We start from the raw sequence: 27,815 nt of genomic DNA, 5'->3' as shown, positions 1-27,815 counted from the left end.
TTACTACAGTAGTACTACTAACAGTCATTTACTACAGTAGTACTACTAACAGTCATTTACCACAGTAGTACTACTAACAGTCATTTACTACAGTAGTACTACTTAACAGTCATTTACTAAAGTAGTACTACTAACAGTCGTTTACTACAGTAGTACCACTAACAGTCATTTACTACAGTAGTACCCCTTAACAGTCATTTATTACAGTAGTACTACTTAACAGTCATTTACTACAGTAGTACTACTGACAGTCATTTAGTACAGTAGTACTACTAACAGTCATTTACTACAGTAGTACTACTAACAGTCATTTACTACAGTAGTACTACTGACAGTCATTTACTACAGTAGTACTGCTAAACAGTCATTTACTACAGTAGTACTACTAACAGTCATTTTCTACAGTAGTACTACTTAACAGTCCTTTACTACAGTAGTACTGCTAAACAGTCATTTACTACAGTAGTACTACTAACAGTCATTTTCTACAGTATTACTACTTAACAGTCATTTCTTACAGTAGTACTAACAGTAAAGTAGTACTACTAACAGTCATTTTCTACAGTAGTACTACTTAACAGTCATTTCCTACAGTAGTACTAACAGTCAAGCAGTACTACTAACAGTCATTTACTACTGTAGTACACACAGTCATTGACTACAGTAGTACTATTAACAGTCATTTACTACAGTAGTACTACTAAAAGACATTTACTACAGCAGTACTACTAACAGCCATTTTCTACAGTAGTACTATTTAACAGTCATTTACTACAGTAGTACTGCGTAACAGTCATTTACTACAGTACTACTACTTACAGTCGTTTACTACAGTAGTACTAACAGTCATTTACTACCGTAGTACTACTAACAGTCATTTACTACAGTAGTACTACTAACAGTCATTTACTACAGTAGTACTACTAACAGCCATTTACTGCAGTTGCACTACTTAACAATCATTTACTACAGTAGTACGAACAGTCATTTTCTACAGTAGCAGTACTTAACAGTCATTTACTACAGTAGTGTTACTTAATAGTCATTTACTACAGTAGTACAACTTAAAAGTCATTTACTACAGTAGTACAACTTAACAGTCATTTACTACAGTAGTACTACTTAACAGTCATTTAATACAGTAGTACTAACAGACATTTTATACAGTAGCACAACCTAACAGTCATTTATTACAGTAGTACTACGAACAGTCATTTACTACAGTAGTACTACTTAACAGTCATTTACTACAGTAGTACTTCTTAACAGTCATTTACTACAGTTGTACTCCTTAACAGTCATTTACTGCACTAGTACTACTTAAAGGTCATTGACTACAGTAGTACTATTAACAGTCATTTACTACAGTAGTACTACTAACAGACATTTACTACAGTAGTACTACTAACAGTCATTTACTACAGTAGTACTACTAACAGTCATTGACTACAGTAGTACTATTAACAGTCATTTACTACAGTAGTACTACTAACAGACATTTACTACAGTAGTACTACTAACAGTCATTTACTACAGTAGTACTACTTAACAGTCATTTACTACAGTAGTACTAGTAACAGTCATTTACTACAGTAGTACTACTAACAGTCATTTACTACAGTAGTACTACTAACAGTCATTTACTACAGTAGTACTACTAACAGTCATTTACTACAGTAGTACTACTAACAGTCATTTAGTACAGTAGTACTACTAACAGTCATTTACTACAGTAGCACTACTAACAGTCATTTACTACAGTAGTACTACTTAACAGTCATTTACTACAGTAGTACTACTAACAGTCATTTACTACAGTAGTACTACTAACAGTCATTTACCACAGTAGTACTACTAACAGTCATTTACTACAGTAGTACTACTTAACAGTCATTTACTAAAGTAGTACTACTAACAGTCGTTTACTACAGTAGTACCACTAACAGTCATTTACTACAGTAGTACCCCTTAACAGTCATTTATTACAGTAGTACTACTTAACAGTCATTTACTACAGTAGTACTACTGACAGTCATTTAGTACAGTAGTACTACTAACAGTCATTTACTACAGTAGTACTACTAACAGTCATTTACTACAGTAGTACAACTTAACAGTCATTTACTACAGTAGTACTACGAACAGTCATTTACTACAGTAATACTACTTAACAGTCATTTACTACAGTAGTACTACTAAAAGACATTTACTACAGCAGTACTACTAACAGCCATTTTCTACAGTAGTACTATTTAACAGTCATTTACTACAGTAGTACTGCGTAACAGTCATTTACTACAGTACTACTACTTACAGTCGTTTACTACAGTAGTACTAACAGTCATTTACTACCGTAGTACTACTAACAGTCATTTACTACAGTAGTACTACTAACAGTCATTTACTACAGTAGTACTACTAACAGCCATTTACTGCAGTTGCACTACTTAACAATCATTTACTACAGTAGTACGAACAGTCATTTTCTACAGTAGCAGTACTTAACAGTCATTTACTACAGTAGTGTTACTTAATAGTCATTTACTACAGTAGTACAACTTAAAAGTCATTTACTACAGTAGTACAACTTAACAGTCATTTACTACAGTAGTACTACTTAACAGTCATTTAATACAGTAGTACTAACAGACATTTTATACAGTAGCACAACCTAACAGTCATTTATTACAGTAGTACTACGAACAGTCATTTACTACAGTAGTACTACTTAACAGTCATTTACTACAGTAGTACTTCTTAACAGTCATTTACTACAGTTGTGCTCCTTAACAGTCATTTACTACACTAGTACTACTTAAAGGTCATTGACTACAGTAGTACTATTAACAGTCATTTACTACAGTAGTACTACTAACAGACATTTACTACAGTAGTACTACTAACAGTCATTTACTACAGTAGTACTACTAACAGTCATTGACTACAGTAGTACTATTAACAGTCATTTACTACAGTAGTACTACTAACAGACATTTACTACAGTAGTACTACTAACAGTCATTTACTACAGTAGTACTACTTAACAGTCATTTACTACAGTAGTACTACTAACAGTCATTTACTACAGTAGTACTACTAACAGTCATTTACTACAGTAGTACTACTAACAGTCATTTACTACAGTAGTACTACTAACAGTCATTTACTACAGTAGTACTACTAACAGTCATTTAGTACAGTAGTACTACTAACAGTCATTTACTACAGTAGCACTACTAACAGTCATTTACTACAGTAGTACTACTTAACAGTCATTTACTACAGTAGTACTACTAACAGTCATTTACTACAGTAGTACTACTAACAGTCATTTACCACAGTAGTACTACTAACAGTCATTTACTACAGTAGTACTACTTAACAGTCATTTACTAAAGTAGTACTACTAACAGTCGTTTACTACAGTAGTACCACTAACAGTCATTTACTACAGTAGTACCCCTTAACAGTCATTTATTACAGTAGTACTACTTAACAGTCATTTACTACAGTAGTACTACTGACAGTCATTTAGTACAGTAGTACTACTAACAGTCATTTACTACAGTAGTACTACTAACAGTCATTTACTACAGTAGTACTACTGACAGTCATTTACTACAGTAGTACTGCTAAACAGTCATTTACTACAGTAGTACTACTAACAGTCATTTTCTACAGTAGTACTACTTAACAGTCCTTTACTACAGTAGTACTGCTAAACAGTCATTTACTACAGTAGTACTACTAACAGTCATTTTCTACAGTATTACTACTTAACAGTCATTTCTTACAGTAGTACTAACAGTAAAGTAGTACTACTAACAGTCATTTTCTACAGTAGTACTACTTAACAGTCATTTCCTACAGTAGTACTACTTAACAGTCATTTACTACAGCAATACTAATAACAGTCATTTACTACAGTAGTACTACTTAATAGTCATTTACTACAGTAGTACTACGAACAGTCATTTACTACAGTAATACTACTTAACAGTCATTTACTACAGTAGTACTACTTAACAGTAATTTACTACAGTGGTACTACTTAACAGTCATTTACTACAGCAGTACTACTAACAGTCATTTACTACGGTAGTACTTCTTAACAGTCATTTACTACAGTAGTACTACTTAACAGTCATTTACTACAGCAATACTAATAACAGTCATTTACTACAGTAGTACTACTTAATAGTCATTTACTACAGTAGTACTACGAACAGTCATTTACTACAGTAATACTACTTAACAGTCATTTACTACAGTAGTACTACTTAACAGTCATTTACTACAGTAGTACTACCAACAGTCATTTACTACAGTAGTACTACTAACAGTCATTTACTACAGTAGTACTACTAACAGCCATTTATTACAGTAGTACTACTTAACGGTCATTTACTACAGTAGTACTACTCAACAGACATTCACTAAAGTTGTACTCCTTAACAGTCATTTACTACAGTAGTACTACTAACAGTCATTTATTACAGTATTTCTACATAACAGTTACTTACTACAGTAGTACAACTTAACAGTTATTTACTACAGTAGTACTACTTAACAGTCATTTAATACAGTAGTACTTACAGTCATTTACTACAGTAGTACTAACAGTCATTTTCTACAGTAGCACAACCTAACAGTGATTTATTACAGTAGTACTACGAACAGTCATTTACTACAGCAGTACTACTTTACATTCATTTACTACAGTAGTTCTCCTAACATTAATTTTCTACAGTAGTACAACTTAACAGTCATTTACTACAGTAGTACTACTTAACAGTCATTTACTACAGGAGTACTACTAACAGTCATTTACTACAGTGGTACTACTTAACAGTCTTTTACTACAGTAGTACTACTTAACAGTACTTTACTACAGTAGTACTGCTAAACAGTCATTTACTACAGTCGTACTACTAACAGTCATTTTCGACAGTAGTACGACTTAACAGTCATTTACTACAGTAGTACTAACAGTCAAGTAGTACTACTAACAGTCATTTACTACTGTAGTACAAACAGTCATTGACTACAGTAGTACTATTAACAGTCATTTACTACAGTAGTACTACTAACAGACATTTACTACAGTAGTACTACTAACAGTCATTTCTTACAGTAGTACTACTTAACAGTCATTTACTACAGTAGTACTACTAACAGTCATTTACTACAGTAGTACTACTAACAGTCATTTACTACAGTAGTACTACTAACAGTCATTTACTACAGTAGTACTACTAACAGTCATTTACTACAGTAGTACTACTAACAGTCATTTAGTACAGTAGTACTACTAACAGTCATTTACTACAGTAGCACTACTAACAGTCATTTACTACAGTAGTACTACTTAACAGTCATTTACTACAGTAGTACTACTAACAGTCATTTACTACAGTAGTACTACTAACAGTCATTTACCACAGTAGTACTACTAACAGTCATTTACTACAGTAGTACTACTTAACAGTCATTTACTAAAGTAGTACTACTAACAGTCGTTTACTACAGTAGTACCACTAACAGTCATTTACTACAGTAGTACCCCTTAACAGTCATTTATTACAGTAGTACTACTTAACAGTCATTTACTACAGTAGTACTACTGACAGTCATTTAGTACAGTAGTACTACTAACAGTCATTTACTACAGTAGTACTACTAACAGTCATTTACTACAGTAGTACAACTTAACAGTCATTTACTACAGTAGTACTACAAACAGTCATTTACTACAGTAGTACTACTAACAGTCATTTACTACAGTAGTACTACTGACAGTCATTTACTACAGTAGTACTGCTAAACAGTCATTTACTACAGTAGTACTACTAACAGTCATTTTCTACAGTAGTACTACTTAACAGTCCTTTACTACAGTAGTACTGCTAAACAGTCATTTACTACAGTAGTACTACTAACAGTCATTTTCTACAGTATTACTACTTAACAGTCATTTCCTACAGTAGTACTAAATGTCAAGCAGTACTACTAACAGTCATTTACTACTGTAGTACACACAGTCATTGACTACAGTAGTACTATTAACAGTCATTTACTACAGTAGTACTACTAAAAGACATTTACTACAGCAGTACTACTAACAGCCATTTTCTACAGTAGTACTATTTAACAGTCATTTACTACAGTAGTACTGCGTAACAGTCATTTACTACAGTACTACTACTTACAGTCGTTTACTACAGTAGTACTAACAGTCATTTACTACCGTAGTACTACTAACAGTCATTTACTACAGTAGTACTACTAACAGTCATTTACTACAGTAGTACTACTAACAGCCATTTACTGCAGTTGCACTACTTAACAATCATTTACTACAGTAGTACGAACAGTCATTTTCTACAGTAGCAGTACTTAACAGTCATTTACTACAGTAGTGTTACTTAATAGTCATTTACTACAGTAGTACAACTTAAAAGTCATTTACTACAGTAGTACAACTTAACAGTCATTTACTACAGTAGTACTACTTAACAGTCATTTAATACAGTAGTACTAACAGACATTTTATACAGTAGCACAACCTAACAGTCATTTATTACAGTAGTACTACGAACAGTCATTTACTACAGTAGTACTACTTAACAGTCATTTACTACAGTAGTACTTCTTAACAGTCATTTACTACAGTTGTGCTCCTTAACAGTCATTTACTACACTAGTACTACTTAAAGGTCATTGACTACAGTAGTACTATTAACAGTCATTTACTACAGTAGTACTACTAACAGACATTTACTACAGTAGTACTACTAACAGTCATTTACTACAGTAGTACTACTAACAGTCATTGACTACAGTAGTACTATTAACAGTCATTTACTACAGTAGTACTACTAACAGACATTTACTACAGTAGTACTACTAACAGTCATTTACTACAGTAGTACTACTTAACAGTCATTTACTACAGTAGTACTACTAACAGTCATTTACTACAGTAGTACTACTAACAGTCATTTACTACAGTAGTACTACTAACAGTCATTTACTACAGTAGTACTACTAACAGTCATTTACTACAGTAGTACTACTAACAGTCATTTAGTACAGTAGTACTACTAACAGTCATTTACTACAGTAGCACTACTAACAGTCATTTACTACAGTAGTACTACTTAACAGTCATTTACTACAGTAGTACTACTAACAGTCATTTACTACAGTAGTACTACTAACAGTCATTTACCACAGTAGTACTACTAACAGTCATTTACTACAGTAGTACTACTTAACAGTCATTTACTAAAGTAGTACTACTAACAGTCGTTTACTACAGTAGTACCACTAACAGTCATTTACTACAGTAGTACCCCTTAACAGTCATTTATTACAGTAGTACTACTTAACAGTCATTTACTACAGTAGTACTACTGACAGTCATTTAGTACAGTAGTACTACTAACAGTCATTTACTACAGTAGTACTACTAACAGTCATTTACTACAGTAGTACTACTGACAGTCATTTACTACAGTAGTACTGCTAAACAGTCATTTACTACAGTAGTACTACTAACAGTCATTTTCTACAGTAGTACTACTTAACAGTCCTTTACTACAGTAGTACTGCTAAACAGTCATTTACTACAGTAGTACTACTAACAGTCATTTTCTACAGTATTACTACTTAACAGTCATTTCTTACAGTAGTACTAACAGTAAAGTAGTACTACTAACAGTCATTTTCTACAGTAGTACTACTTAACAGTCATTTCCTACAGTAGTACTAACAGTCAAGCAGTACTACTAACAGTCATTTACTACTGTAGTACACACAGTCATTGACTACAGTAGTACTATTAACAGTCATTTACTACAGTAGTACTACTAAAAGACATTTACTACAGCAGTACTACTAACAGCCATTTTCTACAGTAGTACTATTTAACAGTCATTTACTACAGTAGTACTGCGTAACAGTCATTTACTACAGTACTACTACTTACAGTCGTTTACTACAGTAGTACTAACAGTCATTTACTACCGTAGTACTACTAACAGTCATTTACTACAGTAGTACTACTAACAGTCATTTACTACAGTAGTACTACTAACAGCCATTTACTGCAGTTGCACTACTTAACAATCATTTACTACAGTAGTACGAACAGTCATTTTCTACAGTAGCAGTACTTAACAGTCATTTACTACAGTAGTGTTACTTAATAGTCATTTACTACAGTAGTACAACTTAAAAGTCATTTACTACAGTAGTACAACTTAACAGTCATTTACTACAGTAGTACTACTTAACAGTCATTTAATACAGTAGTACTAACAGACATTTTATACAGTAGCACAACCTAACAGTCATTTATTACAGTAGTACTACGAACAGTCATTTACTACAGTAGTACTACTTAACAGTCATTTACTACAGTAGTACTTCTTAACAGTCATTTACTACAGTTGTACTCCTTAACAGTCATTTACTGCACTAGTACTACTTAAAGGTCATTGACTACAGTAGTACTATTAACAGTCATTTACTACAGTAGTACTACTAACAGACATTTACTACAGTAGTACTACTAACAGTCATTTACTACAGTAGTACTACTAACAGTCATTGACTACAGTAGTACTATTAACAGTCATTTACTACAGTAGTACTACTAACAGACATTTACTACAGTAGTACTACTAACAGTCATTTACTACAGTAGTACTACTTAACAGTCATTTACTACAGTAGTACTAGTAACAGTCATTTACTACAGTAGTACTACTAACAGTCATTTACTACAGTAGTACTACTAACAGTCATTTACTACAGTAGTACTACTAACAGTCATTTACTACAGTAGTACTACTAACAGTCATTTAGTACAGTAGTACTACTAACAGTCATTTACTACAGTAGCACTACTAACAGTCATTTACTACAGTAGTACTACTTAACAGTCATTTACTACAGTAGTACTACTAACAGTCATTTACTACAGTAGTACTACTAACAGTCATTTACCACAGTAGTACTACTAACAGTCATTTACTACAGTAGTACTACTTAACAGTCATTTACTAAAGTAGTACTACTAACAGTCGTTTACTACAGTAGTACCACTAACAGTCATTTACTACAGTAGTACCCCTTAACAGTCATTTATTACAGTAGTACTACTTAACAGTCATTTACTACAGTAGTACTACTGACAGTCATTTAGTACAGTAGTACTACTAACAGTCATTTACTACAGTAGTACTACTAACAGTCATTTACTACAGTAGTACAACTTAACAGTCATTTACTACAGTAGTACTACAAACAGTCATTTACTACAGTAGTACTACTAACAGTCATTTACTACAGTAGTACTACTGACAGTCATTTACTACAGTAGTACTGCTAAACAGTCATTTACTACAGTAGTACTACTAACAGTCATTTTCTACAGTAGTACTACTTAACAGTCCTTTACTACAGTAGTACTGCTAAACAGTCATTTACTACAGTAGTACTACTAACAGTCATTTTCTACAGTATTACTACTTAACAGTCATTTCTTACAGTAGTACTAACAGTAAAGTAGTACTACTAACAGTCATTTTCTACAGTAGTACTACTTAACAGTCATTTCCTACAGTAGTACTAACAGTCAAGCAGTACTACTAACAGTCATTTACTACTGTAGTACACACAGTCATTGACTACAGTAGTACTATTAACAGTCATTTACTACAGTAGTACTACTAAAAGACATTTACTACAGCAGTACTACTAACAGCCATTTTCTACAGTAGTACTATTTAACAGTCATTTACTACAGTAGTACTGCGTAACAGTCATTTACTACAGTAGTACTACTAACAGACATTTACTACAGTAGTACTACTAACAGTCATTTACTACAGTAGTACTACTAACAGTCATTGACTACAGTAGTACTATTAACAGTCATTTACTACAGTAGTACTACTAACAGACATTTACTACAGTAGTACTACTAACAGTCATTTACTACAGTAGTACTACTTAACAGTCATTTACTACAGTAGTACTACTAACAGTCATTTACTACAGTAGTACTACTAACAGTCATTTACTACAGTAGTACTACTAACAGTCATTTACTACAGTAGTACTACTAACAGTCATTTACTACAGTAGTACTACTAACAGTCATTTAGTACAGTAGTACTACTAACAGTCATTTACTACAGTAGCACTACTAACAGTCATTTACTACAGTAGTACTACTTAACAGTCATTTACTACAGTAGTACTACTAACAGTCATTTACTACAGTAGTACTACTAACAGTCATTTACCACAGTAGTACTACTAACAGTCATTTACTACAGTAGTACTACTTAACAGTCATTTACTAAAGTAGTACTACTAACAGTCGTTTACTACAGTAGTACCACTAACAGTCATTTACTACAGTAGTACCCCTTAACAGTCATTTATTACAGTAGTACTACTTAACAGTCATTTACTACAGTAGTACTACTGACAGTCATTTAGTACAGTAGTACTACTAACAGTCATTTACTACAGTAGTACTACTAACAGTCATTTACTACAGTAGTACTACTGACAGTCATTTACTACAGTAGTACTGCTAAACAGTCATTTACTACAGTAGTACTACTAACAGTCATTTTCTACAGTAGTACTACTTAACAGTCCTTTACTACAGTAGTACTGCTAAACAGTCATTTACTACAGTAGTACTACTAACAGTCATTTTCTACAGTATTACTACTTAACAGTCATTTCTTACAGTAGTACTAACAGTAAAGTAGTACTACTAACAGTCATTTTCTACAGTAGTACTACTTAACAGTCATTTCCTACAGTAGTACTAACAGTCAAGCAGTACTACTAACAGTCATTTACTACTGTAGTACACACAGTCATTGACTACAGTAGTACTATTAACAGTCATTTACTACAGTAGTACTACTAAAAGACATTTACTACAGCAGTACTACTAACAGCCATTTTCTACAGTAGTACTATTTAACAGTCATTTACTACAGTAGTACTGCGTAACAGTCATTTACTACAGTACTACTACTTACAGTCGTTTACTACAGTAGTACTAACAGTCATTTACTACCGTAGTACTACTAACAGTCATTTACTACAGTAGTACTACTAACAGTCATTTACTACAGTAGTACTACTAACAGCCATTTACTGCAGTTGCACTACTTAACAATCATTTACTACAGTAGTACGAACAGTCATTTTCTACAGTAGCAGTACTTAACAGTCATTTACTACAGTAGTGTTACTTAATAGTCATTTACTACAGTAGTACAACTTAAAAGTCATTTACTACAGTAGTACAACTTAACAGTCATTTACTACAGTAGTACTACTTAACAGTCATTTAATACAGTAGTACTAACAGACATTTTATACAGTAGCACAACCTAACAGTCATTTATTACAGTAGTACTACGAACAGTCATTTACTACAGTAGTACTACTTAACAGTCATTTACTACAGTAGTACTTCTTAACAGTCATTTACTACAGTTGTACTCCTTAACAGTCATTTACTGCACTAGTACTACTTAAAGGTCATTGACTACAGTAGTACTATTAACAGTCATTTACTACAGTAGTACTACTAACAGACATTTACTACAGTAGTACTACTAACAGTCATTTACTACAGTAGTACTACTAACAGTCATTGACTACAGTAGTACTATTAACAGTCATTTACTACAGTAGTACTACTAACAGACATTTACTACAGTAGTACTACTAACAGTCATTTACTACAGTAGTACTACTTAACAGTCATTTACTACAGTAGTACTAGTAACAGTCATTTACTACAGTAGTACTACTAACAGTCATTTACTACAGTAGTACTACTAACAGTCATTTACTACAGTAGTACTACTAACAGTCATTTACTACAGTAGTACTACTAACAGTCATTTAGTACAGTAGTACTACTAACAGTCATTTACTACAGTAGCACTACTAACAGTCATTTACTACAGTAGTACTACTTAACAGTCATTTACTACAGTAGTACTACTAACAGTCATTTACTACAGTAGTACTACTAACAGTCATTTACCACAGTAGTACTACTAACAGTCATTTACTACAGTAGTACTACTTAACAGTCATTTACTAAAGTAGTACTACTAACAGTCGTTTACTACAGTAGTACCACTAACAGTCATTTACTACAGTAGTACCCCTTAACAGTCATTTATTACAGTAGTACTACTTAACAGTCATTTACTACAGTAGTACTACTGACAGTCATTTAGTACAGTAGTACTACTAACAGTCATTTACTACAGTAGTACTACTAACAGTCATTTACTACAGTAGTACAACTTAACAGTCATTTACTACAGTAGTACTACAAACAGTCATTTACTACAGTAGTACTACTAACAGTCATTTACTACAGTAGTACTACTGACAGTCATTTACTACAGTAGTACTGCTAAACAGTCATTTACTACAGTAGTACTACTAACAGTCATTTTCTACAGTAGTACTACTTAACAGTCCTTTACTACAGTAGTACTGCTAAACAGTCATTTACTACAGTAGTACTACTAACAGTCATTTTCTACAGTATTACTACTTAACAGTCATTTCTTACAGTAGTACTAACAGTAAAGTAGTACTACTAACAGTCATTTTCTACAGTAGTACTACTTAACAGTCATTTCCTACAGTAGTACTAACAGTCAAGCAGTACTACTAACAGTCATTTACTACTGTAGTACACACAGTCATTGACTACAGTAGTACTATTAACAGTCATTTACTACAGTAGTACTACTAAAAGACATTTACTACAGCAGTACTACTAACAGCCATTTTCTACAGTAGTACTATTTAACAGTCATTTACTACAGTAGTACTGCGTAACAGTCATTTACTACAGTACTACTACTTACAGTCGTTTACTACAGTAGTACTAACAGTCATTTACTACCGTAGTACTACTAACAGTCATTTACTACAGTAGTACTACTAACAGTCATTTACTACAGTAGTACTACTAACAGCCATTTACTGCAGTTGCACTACTTAACAATCATTTACTACAGTAGTACGAACAGTCATTTTCTACAGTAGCAGTACTTAACAGTCATTTACTACAGTAGTGTTACTTAATAGTCATTTACTACAGTAGTACAACTTAAAAGTCATTTACTACAGTAGTACATCTTAACAGTCATTTACTACAGTAGTACTACTTAACAGTCATTTAATACAGTAGTACTAACAGACATTTTATACAGTAGCACAACCTAACAGTCATTTATTACAGTAGTACTACGAACAGTCATTTACTACAGTAGTACTACTTAACAGTCATTTACTACAGTAGTACTTCTTAACAGTCATTTACTACAGTTGTACTCCTTAACAGTCATTTACTGCACTAGTACTACTTAAAGGTCATTGACTACAGTAGTACTATTAACAGTCATTTACTACAGTAGTACTACTAACAGACATTTACTACAGTAGTACTACTAACAGTCATTTACTACAGTAGTACTACTAACAGTCATTGACTACAGTAGTACTATTAACAGTCATTTACTACAGTAGTACTACTAACAGACATTTACTACAGTAGTACTACTAACAGTCATTTACTACAGTAGTACTACTTAACAGTCATTTACTACAGTAGTACTACTAACAGTCATTTACTACAGTAGTACTACTAACAGTCATTTACTACAGTAGTACTACTAACAGTCATTTAGTACAGTAGTACTACTAACAGTCATTTACTACAGTAGCACTACTAACAGTCATTTACTACAGTAGTACTACTTAACAGTCATTTACTACAGTAGTACTACTAACAGTCATTTACTACAGTAGTACTACTAACAGTCATTTACCACAGTAGTACTACTAACAGTCATTTACTACTGTAGTACAAACAGTCATTGACTACAGTAGTACTATTAACAGTCATTTACTACAGTAGTACTACTAACAGACATTTACTACAGTAGTACTACTAACAGTCATTTACTACAGTAGTACTACTTAACAGTCATTTACTACAGTAGTACTACTAACAGTCATTTACTACAGTAGTACTACTAACAGTCATTTACTACAGTAGTACTACTAACAGTCATTTACTACAGTAGTACTACTAACAGTCATTTACTACAGTAGTACTACTAACAGTCATTTAGTACAGTAGTACTACTAACAGTCATTTACTACAGTAGCACTACTAACAGTCATTTACTACAGTAGTACTACTTAACAGTCATTTACTACAGTAGTACTACTAACGGTCATTTACTACAGTAGTACTACTAACAGTCATTTACCACAGTAGTACTACTAACAGTCATTTACTACAGTAGTACTACTTAACAGTCATTTACTAAAGTAGTACTACTAACAGTCGTTTACTACAGTAGTACCACTAACAGTCATTTACTACAGTAGTACCCCTTAACAGTCATTTATTACAGTAGTACTACTTAACAGCCATTTACTACAGTAGTACTACTGACAGTCATTTAGTACAGTAGTACTACTAACAGTCATTTACTACAGTAGTACTACTAACAGTCATTTACTACAGTAGTACTACTTAACAGTCATTTAATACAGTAGTACTAACAGACATTTTATACAGTAGCACAACCTAACAGTCATTTATTACAGTAGTACTACGAACAGTCATTTACTACAGTAGTACTACTTAACAGTCATTTACTACAGTAGTACTTCTTAACAGTCATTTACTACAGTTGTACTCCTTAACAGTCATTTACTGCACTAGTACTACTTAAAGGTCATTGACTACAGTAGTACTATTAACAGTCATTTACTACAGTAGTACTACTAACAGACATTTACTACAGTAGTACTACTAACAGTCATTTACTACAGTAGTACTACTAACAGTCATTGACTACAGTAGTACTATTAACAGTCATTTACTACTGTAGTACAAACAGTCATTGACTACAGTAGTACTACTAACAGTCATTTACTACAGTAGTACTACTAACAGTCATTTACTACAGTAGTACTACTAACAGTCATTTACTACAGTAGTACTACTAACAGTCATTTAGTACAGTAGTACTACTAACAGTCATTTACTACAGTAGCACTACTAACAGTCATTTACTACAGTAGTACTACTTAACAGTCATTTACTACAGTAGTACTACTAACAGTCATTTACTACAGTAGTACTACTAACAGTCATTTACTACAGTAGTACTACTAACAGTCATTTACTACAGTAGTACTACTAACAGTCATTTACCACAGTAGTACTACTAACAGTCATTTACTACTGTAGTACAAACAGTCATTGACTACAGTAGTACTATTAACAGTCATTTACTACAGTAGTACTACTAACAGACATTTACTACAGTAGTACTACTAACAGTCATTTACTACAGTAGTACTACTTAACAGTCATTTACTACAGTAGTACTACTAACAGTCATTTACTACAGTAGTACTACTAACAGTCATTTACTACAGTAGTACTACTAACAGTCATTTACTACAGTAGTACTACTAACAGTCATTTAGTACAGTAGTACTACTAACAGTCATTTACTACAGTAGCACTACTAACAGTCATTTACTACAGTAGTACTACTTAACAGTCATTTACTACAGTAGTACTACTAACAGTCATTTACTACAGTAGTACTACTAACAGTCATTTACCACAGTAGTACTACTAACAGTCATTTACTACAGTAGTACTACTTAACAGTCATTTACTAAAGTAGTACTACTAACAGTCGTTTACTACAGTAGTACCACTAACAGTCATTTACTACAGTAGTACCCCTTAACAGTCATTTATTACAGTAGTACTACTTAACAGCCATTTACTACAGTAGTACTACTGACAGTCATTTAGTACAGTAGTACTACTAACAGTCATTTACTACAGTAGTACTACTAACAGTCATTTACTACAGTAGTACAACTTAACAGTCATTTACTACAGTAGTACTACAAACAGTCATTTACTACAGTAGTACTACTAACAGTCATTTACTATAGTAGTACTACTGACAGTCATTTACTACAGTAGTACTGCTAAACAGTCATTTACTACAGTAGTACTACTAACAGTCATTTTCTACAGTAGTACTACTTAACAGTCCTTTACTACAGTAGTACTGCTAAACAGTCATTTACTACAGTAGTACTACTAACAGTCATTTTCTACAGTATTACTACTTAACAGTCATTTTCTACAGTATTACTACTTAACAGTCATTTACTACAGTAGTACTACTGACAGTCATTTACTACAGTAGTACTGCTAAACAGTCATTTACTACAGTAGTACTACTAACAGTCATTTTCTACAGTAGTACTACTTAACAGTCCTTTACTACAGTAGTACTGCTAAACAGTCATTTACTACAGTAGTACTACTAAAAGACATTTACTACAGCAGTACTACTAACAGCCATTTTCTACAGTAGTACTATTTAACAGTCATTTACTACAGTAGTACTGCGTAACAGTCATTTACTACAGTACTACTACTTACAGTCGTTTACTACAGTAGTACTAACAGTCATTTACTACCGTAGTACTACTAACAGTCATTTACTACAGTAGTACTACTAACAGTCATTTACTACAGTAGTACTACTAACAGCCATTTACTGCAGTTGCACTACTTAACAATCATTTACTACAGTAGTACGAACAGTCATTTTCTACAGTAGCAGTACTTAACAGTCATTTACTACAGTAGTGTTACTTAATAGTCATTTACTACAGTAGTACAACTTAAAAGTCATTTACTACAGTAGTACAACTTAACAGTCATTTACTACAGTAGTACTACTTAACAGTCATTTAATACAGTAGTACTAACAGACATTTTATACAGTAGCACAACCTAACAGTCATTTATTACAGTAGTACTACGAACAGTCATTTACTACAGTAGTACTACTTAACAGTCATTTACTACAGTAGTACTTCTTAACAGTCATTTACTACAGTTGTACTCCTTAACAGTCATTTACTGCATTAGTACTACTTAAAGGTCATTGACTACAGTAGTACTATTAACAGTCATTTACTACAGTAGTACTACTAACAGTCATTTACTACAGTAGTACTACTAACAGTCATTGACTACAGTAGTACTATTAACAGTCATTTACTACAGTAGTACTACTAACAGACATTTACTACAGTAGTACTACTAACAGTCATTTACTACAGTAGTACTACTTAACAGTCATTTACTACAGTAGTACTAGTAACAGTCATTTACTACAGTAGTACTACTAACAGTCATTTACTACAGTAGTACTACTAACAGTCATTTACTACAGTAGTACTACTAACAGTCATTTACTACAGTAGTACTACTAACAGTCATTTAGTACAGTAGTACTACTAACAGTCATTTACTACAGTAGCACTACTAACAGTCATTTACTACAGTAGTACTACGAACAGTCATTTACTACTGTAGTACAAACAGTCATTGACTACAGTAGTACTATTAACAGTCATTTACTACAGTAGTACTAGTAACAGTCATTTACTACAGTAGTACTACTAACAGTCATTTACTACAGTAGTACTACTAACAGTCATTTACTACAGTAGCACTACTAACAGTCATTTACTACAGTAGTACTACTTAACAGTCATTTACTACAGTAGTACTACTAACAGTCATTTACTACAGTAGTACTACTAACAGTCATTTACCACAGTAGTACTACTAACAGTCATTTACTACTGTAGTACAAACAGTCATTGACTACAGTAGTACTATTAACAGTCATTTACTACAGTAGTACTACTAACAGACATTTACTACAGTAGTACTACTAACAGTCATTTACTACAGTAGTACTACTTAACAGTCATTTACTACAGTAGTACTACTAACAGTCATTTACTACAGTAGTACTACTAACAGTCATTTACTACAGTAGTACTACTAACAGTCATTTACTACAGTAGTACTACTAACAGTCATTTACTACAGTAGTACTACTAACAGTCATTTAGTACAGTAGTACTACTAACAGTCATTTACTACAGTAGCACTACTAACAGTCATTTACTACAGTAGTACTACTTAACAGTCATTTACTACAGTAGTACTACTAACAGTCATTTACTACAGTAGTACTACTAACAGTCATTTACCACAGTAGTACTACTAACAGTCATTTACTACAGTAGTACTACTTAACAGTCATTTACTAAAGTAGTACTACTAACAGTCGTTTACTACAGTAGTACCACTAACAGTCATTTACTACAGTAGTACCCCTTAACAGTCATTTATTACAGTAGTACTACTTAACAGCCATTTACTACAGTAGTACTACTGACAGTCATTTAGTACAGTAGTACTACTAACAGTCATTTACTACAGTAGTACTACTAACAGTCATTTACTACAGTAGTACAACTTAACAGTCATTTACTACAGTAGTACTACAAACAGTCATTTACTACAGTAGTACTACTAACAGTCATTTACTATAGTAGTACTACTGACAGTCATTTACTACAGTAGTACTGCTAAACAGTCATTTACTACAGTAGTACTACTAACAGTCATTTTCTACAGTAGTACTACTTAACAGTCCTTTACTACAGTAGTACTGCTAAACAGTCATTTACTACAGTAGTACTACTAACAGTCATTTTCTACAGTATTACTACTTAACAGTCATTTTCTACAGTATTACTACTTAACAGTCATTTACTACAGTAGTACTACTGACAGTCATTTACTACAGTAGTACTGCTAAACAGTCATTTACTACAGTAGTACTACTAACAGTCATTTTCTACAGTAGTACTACTTAACAGTCCTTTACTACAGTAGTACTGCTAAACAGTCATTTACTACAGTAGTACTACTAAAAGACATTTACTACAGCAGTACTACTAACAGCCATTTTCTACAGTAGTACTATTTAACAGTCATTTACTACAGTAGTACTGCGTAACAGTCATTTACTACAGTACTACTACTTACAGTCGTTTACTACAGTAGTACTAACAGTCATTTACTACCGTAGTACTACTAACAGTCATTTACTACAGTAGTACTACTAACAGTCATTTACTACAGTAGTACTACTAACAGCCATTTATTGCAGTTGCACTACTTAACAATCATTTACTACAGTAGTACGAACAGTCATTTTCTACAGTAGCAGTACTTAACAGTCATTTACTACAGTAGTGTTACTTAATAGTCATTTACTACAGTAGTACAACTTAAAAGTCATTTACTACAGTAGTACAACTTAACAGTCATTTACTACAGTAGTACTACTTAACAGTCATTTAATACAGTAGTACTAACAGACATTTTATACAGTAGCACAACCTAACAGTCATTTATTACAGTAGTACTACGAACAGTCATTTACTACAGTAGTACTACTTAACAGTCATTTACTACAGTAGTACTTCTTAACAGTCATTTACTACAGTTGTACTCCTTAACAGTCATTTACTGCATTAGTACTACTTAAAGGTCATTGACTACAGTAGTACTATTAACAGTCATTTACTACAGTAGTACTACTAACAGTCATTTACTACAGTAGTACTACTAACAGTCATTGACTACAGTAGTACTATTAACAGTCATTTACTACAGTAGTACTACTAACAGACATTTACTACAGTCGTACTACTAACAGTCATTTACTACAGTAGTACTACTTAACAGTCATTTACTACAGTAGTACTAGTAACAGTCATTTACTACAGTAGTACTACTAACAGTCATTTACTACAGTAGTACTACTAACAGTCATTTACTACAGTAGTACTACTAACAGTCATTTACTACAGTAGTACTACTAACAGTCATTTAGTACAGTAGTACTACTAACAGTCATTTACTACAGTAGCACTACTAACAGTCATTTACTACAGTAGTACTACTTAACAGTCATTTACTACAGTAGTACTACTAACAGTCATTTACTACAGTAGTACTACTAACAGTCATTTACCACAGTAGTACTACTAACAGTCATTTACTACAGTAGTACTACTTAACAGTCATTTACTAAAGTAGTACTACTAACAGTCGTTTACTACAGTAGTACCCCTTAACAGTCATTTATTACAGTAGTACTACTTAACAGTCATTTACTACAGTAGTACTACTGACAGTCATTTAGTACAGTAGTACTACTAACAGTCATTTACTACAGTAGTACTACTAACAGTCATTTACTACAGTAGTACAACTTAACAGTCATTTACTACAGTAGTACTACAAACAGTCATTTACTACAGTAGTACTACTAACAGTCATTTACTACAGTAGTACTACTGACAGTCATTTACTACAGTAGTACTGCTAAACAGTCATTTACTACAGTAGTACTACTAACAGTCATTTTCTACAGTAGTACTACTTAACAGTCCTTTACTACAGTAGTACTGCTAAACAGTCATTTACTACAGTAGTACTACTAACAGTCATTTTCTACAGTATTACTACTTAACAGTCATTTCTTACAGTAGTACTAACAGTAAAGTAGTACTACTAACAGTCATTTTCTACAGTAGTACTACTTAACAGTCATTTCCTACAGTAGTACTAACAGTCAAGCAGTACTACTAACAGTCATTTACTACTGTAGTACACACAGTCATTGACTACAGTAGTACTATTAACAGTCATTTACTACAGTAGTACTACTAAAAGACATTTACTACAGCAGTTCTACTAACAGACATTTACTACAGTAGTACTACTAACAGTCATTTACTACAGTAGTACTACTTAACAGTCATTTACTACAGTAGTACTAGTAACAGTCATTTACTACAGTAGTACTACTAACAGTCATTTACTACAGTAGTACTACTAACAGTCATTTACTACAGTAGTACTACTAACAGTCATTTACTACAGTAGTACTACTAACAGTCATTTAGTACAGTAGTACTACTAACAGTCATTTACTACAGTAGCACTACTAACAGTCATTTACTACAGTAGTACTACTTAACAGTCATTTACTACAGTAGTACTACTAACAGTCATTTACTACAGTAGTACTACTAACAGTCATTTACCACAGTAGTACTACTAACAGTCATTTACTACAGTAGTACTACTTAACAGTCATTTACTAAAGTAGTACTACTAACAGTCGTTTACTACAGTAGTACCACTAACAGTCATTTACTACAGTAGTACCCCTTAACAGTCATTTATTACAGTAGTACTACTTAACAGTCATTTACTACAGTAGTACTACTGACAGTCATTTAGTACAGTAGTACTACTAACAGTCATTTACTACAGTAGTACTACTAACAGTCATTTACTACAGTAGTACAACTTAACAGTCATTTACTACAGTAGTACTACAAACAGTCATTTACTACAGTAGTACTACTAACAGTCATTTACTACAGTAGTACTACTGACAGTCATTTACTACAGTAGTACTGCTAAACAGTCATTTACTACAGTAGTACTACTAACAGTCATTTTCTACAGTAGTACTACTTAACAGTCCTTTACTACAGTAGTACTGCTAAACAGTCATTTACTACAGTAGTACTACTAACAGTCATTTTCTACAGTATTACTACTTAACAGTCATTTCTTACAGTAGTACTAACAGTAAAGTAGTACTACTAACAGTCATTTTCTACAGTAGTACTACTTAACAGTCATTTCCTACAGTAGTACTAACAGTCAAGCAGTACTACTAACAGTCATTTACTACTGTAGTACACACAGTCATTGACTACAGTAGTACTATTAACAGTCATTTACTACAGTAGTACTACTAAAAGACATTTACTACAGCAGTACTACTAACAGCCATTTTCTACAGTAGTACTATTTAACAGTCATTTACTACAGTAGTACTGCGTAACAGTCATTTACTACAGTACTACTACTTACAGTCGTTTACTACAGTAGTACTAACAGTCATTTACTACCGTAGTACTACTAACAGTCATTTACTACAGTAGTACTACTAACAGTCATTTACTACAGTAGTACTACTAACAGCCATTTACTGCAGTTGCACTACTTAACAATCATTTACTACAGTAGTACGAACAGTCATTTTCTACAGTAGCAGTACTTAACAGTCATTTACTACAGTAGTGTTACTTAATAGTCATTTACTACAGTAGTACAACTTAAAAGTCATTTACTACAGTAGTACATCTTAACAGTCATTTACTACAGTAGTACTACTTAACAGTCATTTAATACAGTAGTACTAACAGACATTTTATACAGTAGCACAACCTAACAGTCATTTATTACAGTAGTACTACGAACAGTCATTTACTACAGTAGTACTACTTAACAGTCATTTACTACAGTAGTACTTCTTAACAGTCATTTACTACAGTTGTACTCCTTAACAGTCATTTACTGCACTAGTACTACTTAAAGGTCATTGACTACAGTAGTACTATTAACAGTCATTTACTACAGTAGTACTACTAACAGACATTTACTACAGTAGTACTACTAACAGTCATTTACTACAGTAGTACTACTAACAGTCATTGACTACAGTAGTACTATTAACAGTCATTTACTACAGTAGTACTACTAACAGACATTTACTACAGTAGTACTACTAACAGTCATTTACTACAGTAGTACTACTTAACAGTCATTTACTACAGTAGTACTACTAACAGTCATTTACTACAGTAGTACTACTAACAGTCATTTACTACAGTAGTACTACTAACAGTCATTTACTACAGTAGTACTACTAACAGTCATTTACTACAGTAGTACTACTAACAGTCATTTAGTACAGTAGTACTACTAACAGTCATTTACTACAGTAGCACTACTAACAGTCATTTACTACAGTAGTACTACTTAACAGTCATTTACTACAGTAGTACTACTAACAGTCATTTACTACAGTAGTACTACTAACAGTCATTTACCACAGTAGTACTACTAACAGTCATTTACTACAGTAGTACTACTTAACAGTCATTTACTAAAGTAGTACTACTAACAGTCGTTTACTACAGTAGTACCACTAACAGTCATTTACTACAGTAGTACCCCTTAACAGTCATTTATTACAGTAGTACTACTTAACAGTCATTTACTACAGTAGTACTACTGACAGTCATTTAGTACAGTAGTACTACTAACAGTCATTTACTACAGTAGTACTACTAACAGTCATTTACTACAGTAGTACAACTTAACAGTCATTTACTACAGTAGTACTACAAAAAGTCATTTACTACAGTAGTACTACTAACAGTCATTTACTACAGTAGTACTACTGACAGTCATTTACTACAGTAGTACTGCTAAACAGTCATTTACTACAGTAGTACTACTAACAGTCATTTTCTACAGTAGTACTACTTAACAGTCCTTTACTACAGTAGTACTGCTAAACAGTCATTTACTACAGTAGTACTACTAACAGTCATTTTCTACAGTATTACTACTTAACAGTCATTTCTTACAGTAGTACTAACAGTAAAGTAGTACTACTAACAGTCATTTTCTACAGTAGTACTACTTAACAGTCATTTCCTACAGTAGTACTAACAGTCAAGCAGTACTACTAACAGTCATTTACTACTGTAGTACACACAGTCATTGACTACAGTAGTACTATTAACAGTCATTTACTACAGTAGTACTATTAACAGTCATTTACTACAGTAGTACTACTAAAAGACATTTACTACAGCAGTACTACTAACAGCCATTTTCTACAGTAGTACTATTTAACAGTCATTTACTACAGTAGTACTGCGTAACAGTCATTTACTACAGTACTACTACTTACAGTCGTTTACTACAGTAGTACTAACAGTCATTTACTACTGTAGTACTACTCACAGTCATTTACTACAGTAGTACTACTAACAGTCATTTACTACAGTAGTACTACTAACAGCCATTTACTGCAGTTGCACTACTTAACAATCATTTACTACAGTAGTACGAACAGTCATTTTCTACAGTAGCAGTACTTAACAGTCATTTACTACAGTAGTGTTACTTAATAGTCATTTACTACAGTAGTACAACTTAAAAGTCATTTACTACAGTATTACAACTTAACAGTCATTTACTACAGTAGTACTACTTAACAGTCATTTAATACAGTAGTACTAACAGACATTTTATACAGTAGCACAACCTAACAGTCATTTATTACAGTAGTACTACTTAACAGTCATTTACTACAGTAGTACTACTTAACAGTCATTTACTACAGTAGTACTACTAACAGTCATTTACTACAGTAGTACTACTAACAGTCATTTACCACAGTAGTACTACTAACAGTCATTTACTACAGTAGTACTACTTAACAGTCATTTACTAAAGTAGTACTACTAACAGTCGTTTACTACAGTAGTACCACTAACAGTCATTTACTACAGTAGTACCCCTTAACAGTCATTTATTACAGTAGTACTACTTAACAGTCATTTACTACAGTAGTACTACTGACAGTCATTTAGTACAGTAGTACTACTAACAGTCATTTACTACAGTAGTACTACTAACAGTCATTTACTACAGTAGTACAACTTAACAGTCATTTACTACAGTAGTACTACAAAAAGTCATTTACTACAGTAGTACTACTAACAGTCATTTACTACAGTAGTACTACTGACAGTCATTTACTACAGTAGTACTGCTAAACAGTCATTTACTACAGTAGTACTACTAACAGTCATTTTCTACAGTAGTACTACTTAACAGTCCTTTACTACAGTAGTACTGCTAAACAGTCATTTACTACAGTAGTACTACTAACAGTCATTTTCTACAGTATTACTACTTAACAGTCATTTCTTACAGTAGTACTAACAGTAAAGTAGTACTACTAACAGTCATTTTCTACAGTAGTACTACTTAACAGTCATTTCCTACAGTAGTACTAACAGTCAAGCAGTACTACTAACAGTCATTTACTACTGTAGTACACACAGTCATTGACTACAGTAGTACTATTAACAGTCATTTACTACAGTAGTACTATTAACAGTCATTTACTACAGTAGTACTACTAAAAGACATTTACTACAGCAGTACTACTAACAGCCATTTTCTACAGTAGTACTATTTAACAGTCATTTACTACAGTAGTACTGCGTAACAGTCATTTACTACAGTACTACTACTTACAGTCGTTTACTACAGTAGTACTAACAGTCATTTACTACTGTAGTACTACTCACAGTCATTTACTACAGTAGTACTACTAACAGTCATTTACTACAGTAGTACTACTAACAGCCATTTACTGCAGTTGCACTACTTAACAATCATTTACTACAGTAGTACGAACAGTCATTTTCTACAGTAGCAGTACTTAACAGTCATTTACTACAGTAGTGTTACTTAATAGTCATTTACTACAGTAGTACAACTTAAAAGTCATTTACTACAGTATTACAACTTAACAGTCATTTACTACAGTAGTACTACTTAACAGTCATTTAATACAGTAGTACTAACAGACATTTTATACAGTAGCACAACCTAACAGTCATTTATTACAGTAGTACTACGAACAGTCATTTACTACAGTAGTACTACTTAACAGTCATTTACTACAGTAGTACTTCTTAACAGTCATTTACTACAGTTGTACTCCTTAACAGTCATTTACTACACTAGTACTACTTAAAGGTCATTGACTACAGTAGTACTATTAACAGTCATTTACTACAGTAGTACTACTAACAGACATTTACTACAGCAGTACTACTAACAGCCATTTTCTACAGTAGTACTACTTAACAGTCATTTACTACAGTAGTACTACTAACAGTCATTTACTACCGTAGTACTACTAACAGTCATTTACTACAGTAGTACAACTTAACAGTCATTTACTACAGTAGTACTACTTAACAGTCATTTAATACAGTAGTACTTACAGTCATTTACTACAGTAGTACTACTTAACAGTCATTTAATACAGTAGTACTTACAGTCATTTACTACAGTAGTACTACTTAACAGTCATTTAATACAGTGATACTTACAGTCATTTACTACAGTAGTCCTAACAGTCATTTTCTACAGTAGCACAACCTAACAGTCATTTACTACAGTAGTACTACTAACAGTCATTTACTACCGTAGTACTACTAACAGTCATTTACTACAGTAGTACAACTTAACAGTCATTTACTACAGTAGTACTACTAACAGTCATTTACTACAGTAGTACTACTTAACAGTCATTTACTACAGTAGTACTACTAACAGTCATTTACTACAGTAGTACTACTAACAGTCATTTACTACAGTAGTACTCCTTAACAGTCATTTATTACAGTAGTACTACTTAACAGTTATTTACTACAGTAGTACTACTGACAGTCATTTACTACAGTAGTACTACTTAACAGTCATTTACTACAGTAGTACTACTTAACAGTCATTTAGTACAGTAGTACTACTTAACAGTCATTGACTACAGTAGTACTATTAACAGTCATTTACTACAGTAGTACTACTAACAGTCATTTAGTACAGTAGTACTACTTAACAGTCATTTACTACAGTAGTACTACTTAACAGTCATTTACTACAGTAGTACTACTTAACAGTAATTTACTACAGCAATACTACTAACAGTCATTTACTACAGTAGTACTACTTAACATTCATTGACTGCAGCAGTACTACTTTACAGTCATTTACTACAGTAGTACTACTAACAGTCATTTACTACAGTAGTACTACTAACAGTCATTTTCTACAGTAGTACTACTTAACAGTCATTTCCTACAGTAGTACTAACAGTCAAGTAGTACTACTAACAGTCATTTACTACTGTAGTAAAAAACAGTCATTGACTACAGTAGTACTACTTAACAGTCATTTACTACAGTAGTACGACTAACAGTCATTTACTACAGTAGTACTACTAACAGTCATTTACTACAGTAGTACTACTTAACAGTCATTTACTACAGTAGTACTACTAACAGTCATTTACTACAGTAGTACTACTAACAGTCATTTACTACAGTAGTACTACTTAACAGTCATTTACTACAGTAGTACTACTAACAGTAATTTACTACAGTAGTACTACTTAACAGTCATTTACTACAGTAGTACTACTAACAGTCATTTACTACAGTAGTACTACTAACAGTCATTTACTACAGTAGTACTACTTAACAGTCATTTTCTACAGTAGTACTACTAGCAGTCATTTACTACAGTAGCACTAACAGTCATTTACTACAGTAGTACTACTTAACAGTCATTTACTACAGTAGTACTACTAACAGTCATTTACTACAGTAGTACTACTAACAGTCATTTACTACAGTAGTACTACTTAACAGTCATTTACTACAGTAGTACTACTAACAGTCATTTACTACAGTAGTACTACTAACAGTCATTTACTACAGTAGTACTACTTAACAGTCATTTACTACAGTAGTACTACTAACAGTCATTTACTACAGTAGTACTGCTAACAGTCATTTACTACAGTAGTACTACTTAACAGTCATTTACTACAGTAGTACTACTTAACAGTCATTTACTACAGTAGTACTACTAACAGTCATTTACTACAGTAGTACTAACAGTCATTTACTACAGTAGTACTACTTAACAGTCATTTACTACAGTAGTACTACTACCAGTCATTTACTACAGTAGTACTACTACCAGTCATTTACTACAGTAGTACTACTAACAGTCATTTACTACAGTAGTACTGCTAACAGTCATTTACTACAGTAGT

Source organism: Telmatherina bonti (genome assembly GCF_933228915.1).
Source record: "Telmatherina bonti genome assembly, chromosome: 14".
Classification (NCBI taxonomy): Eukaryota; Metazoa; Chordata; class Actinopteri; order Atheriniformes; family Telmatherinidae; genus Telmatherina; species Telmatherina bonti.
This window is presented reverse-complemented; position numbering follows the sequence as displayed.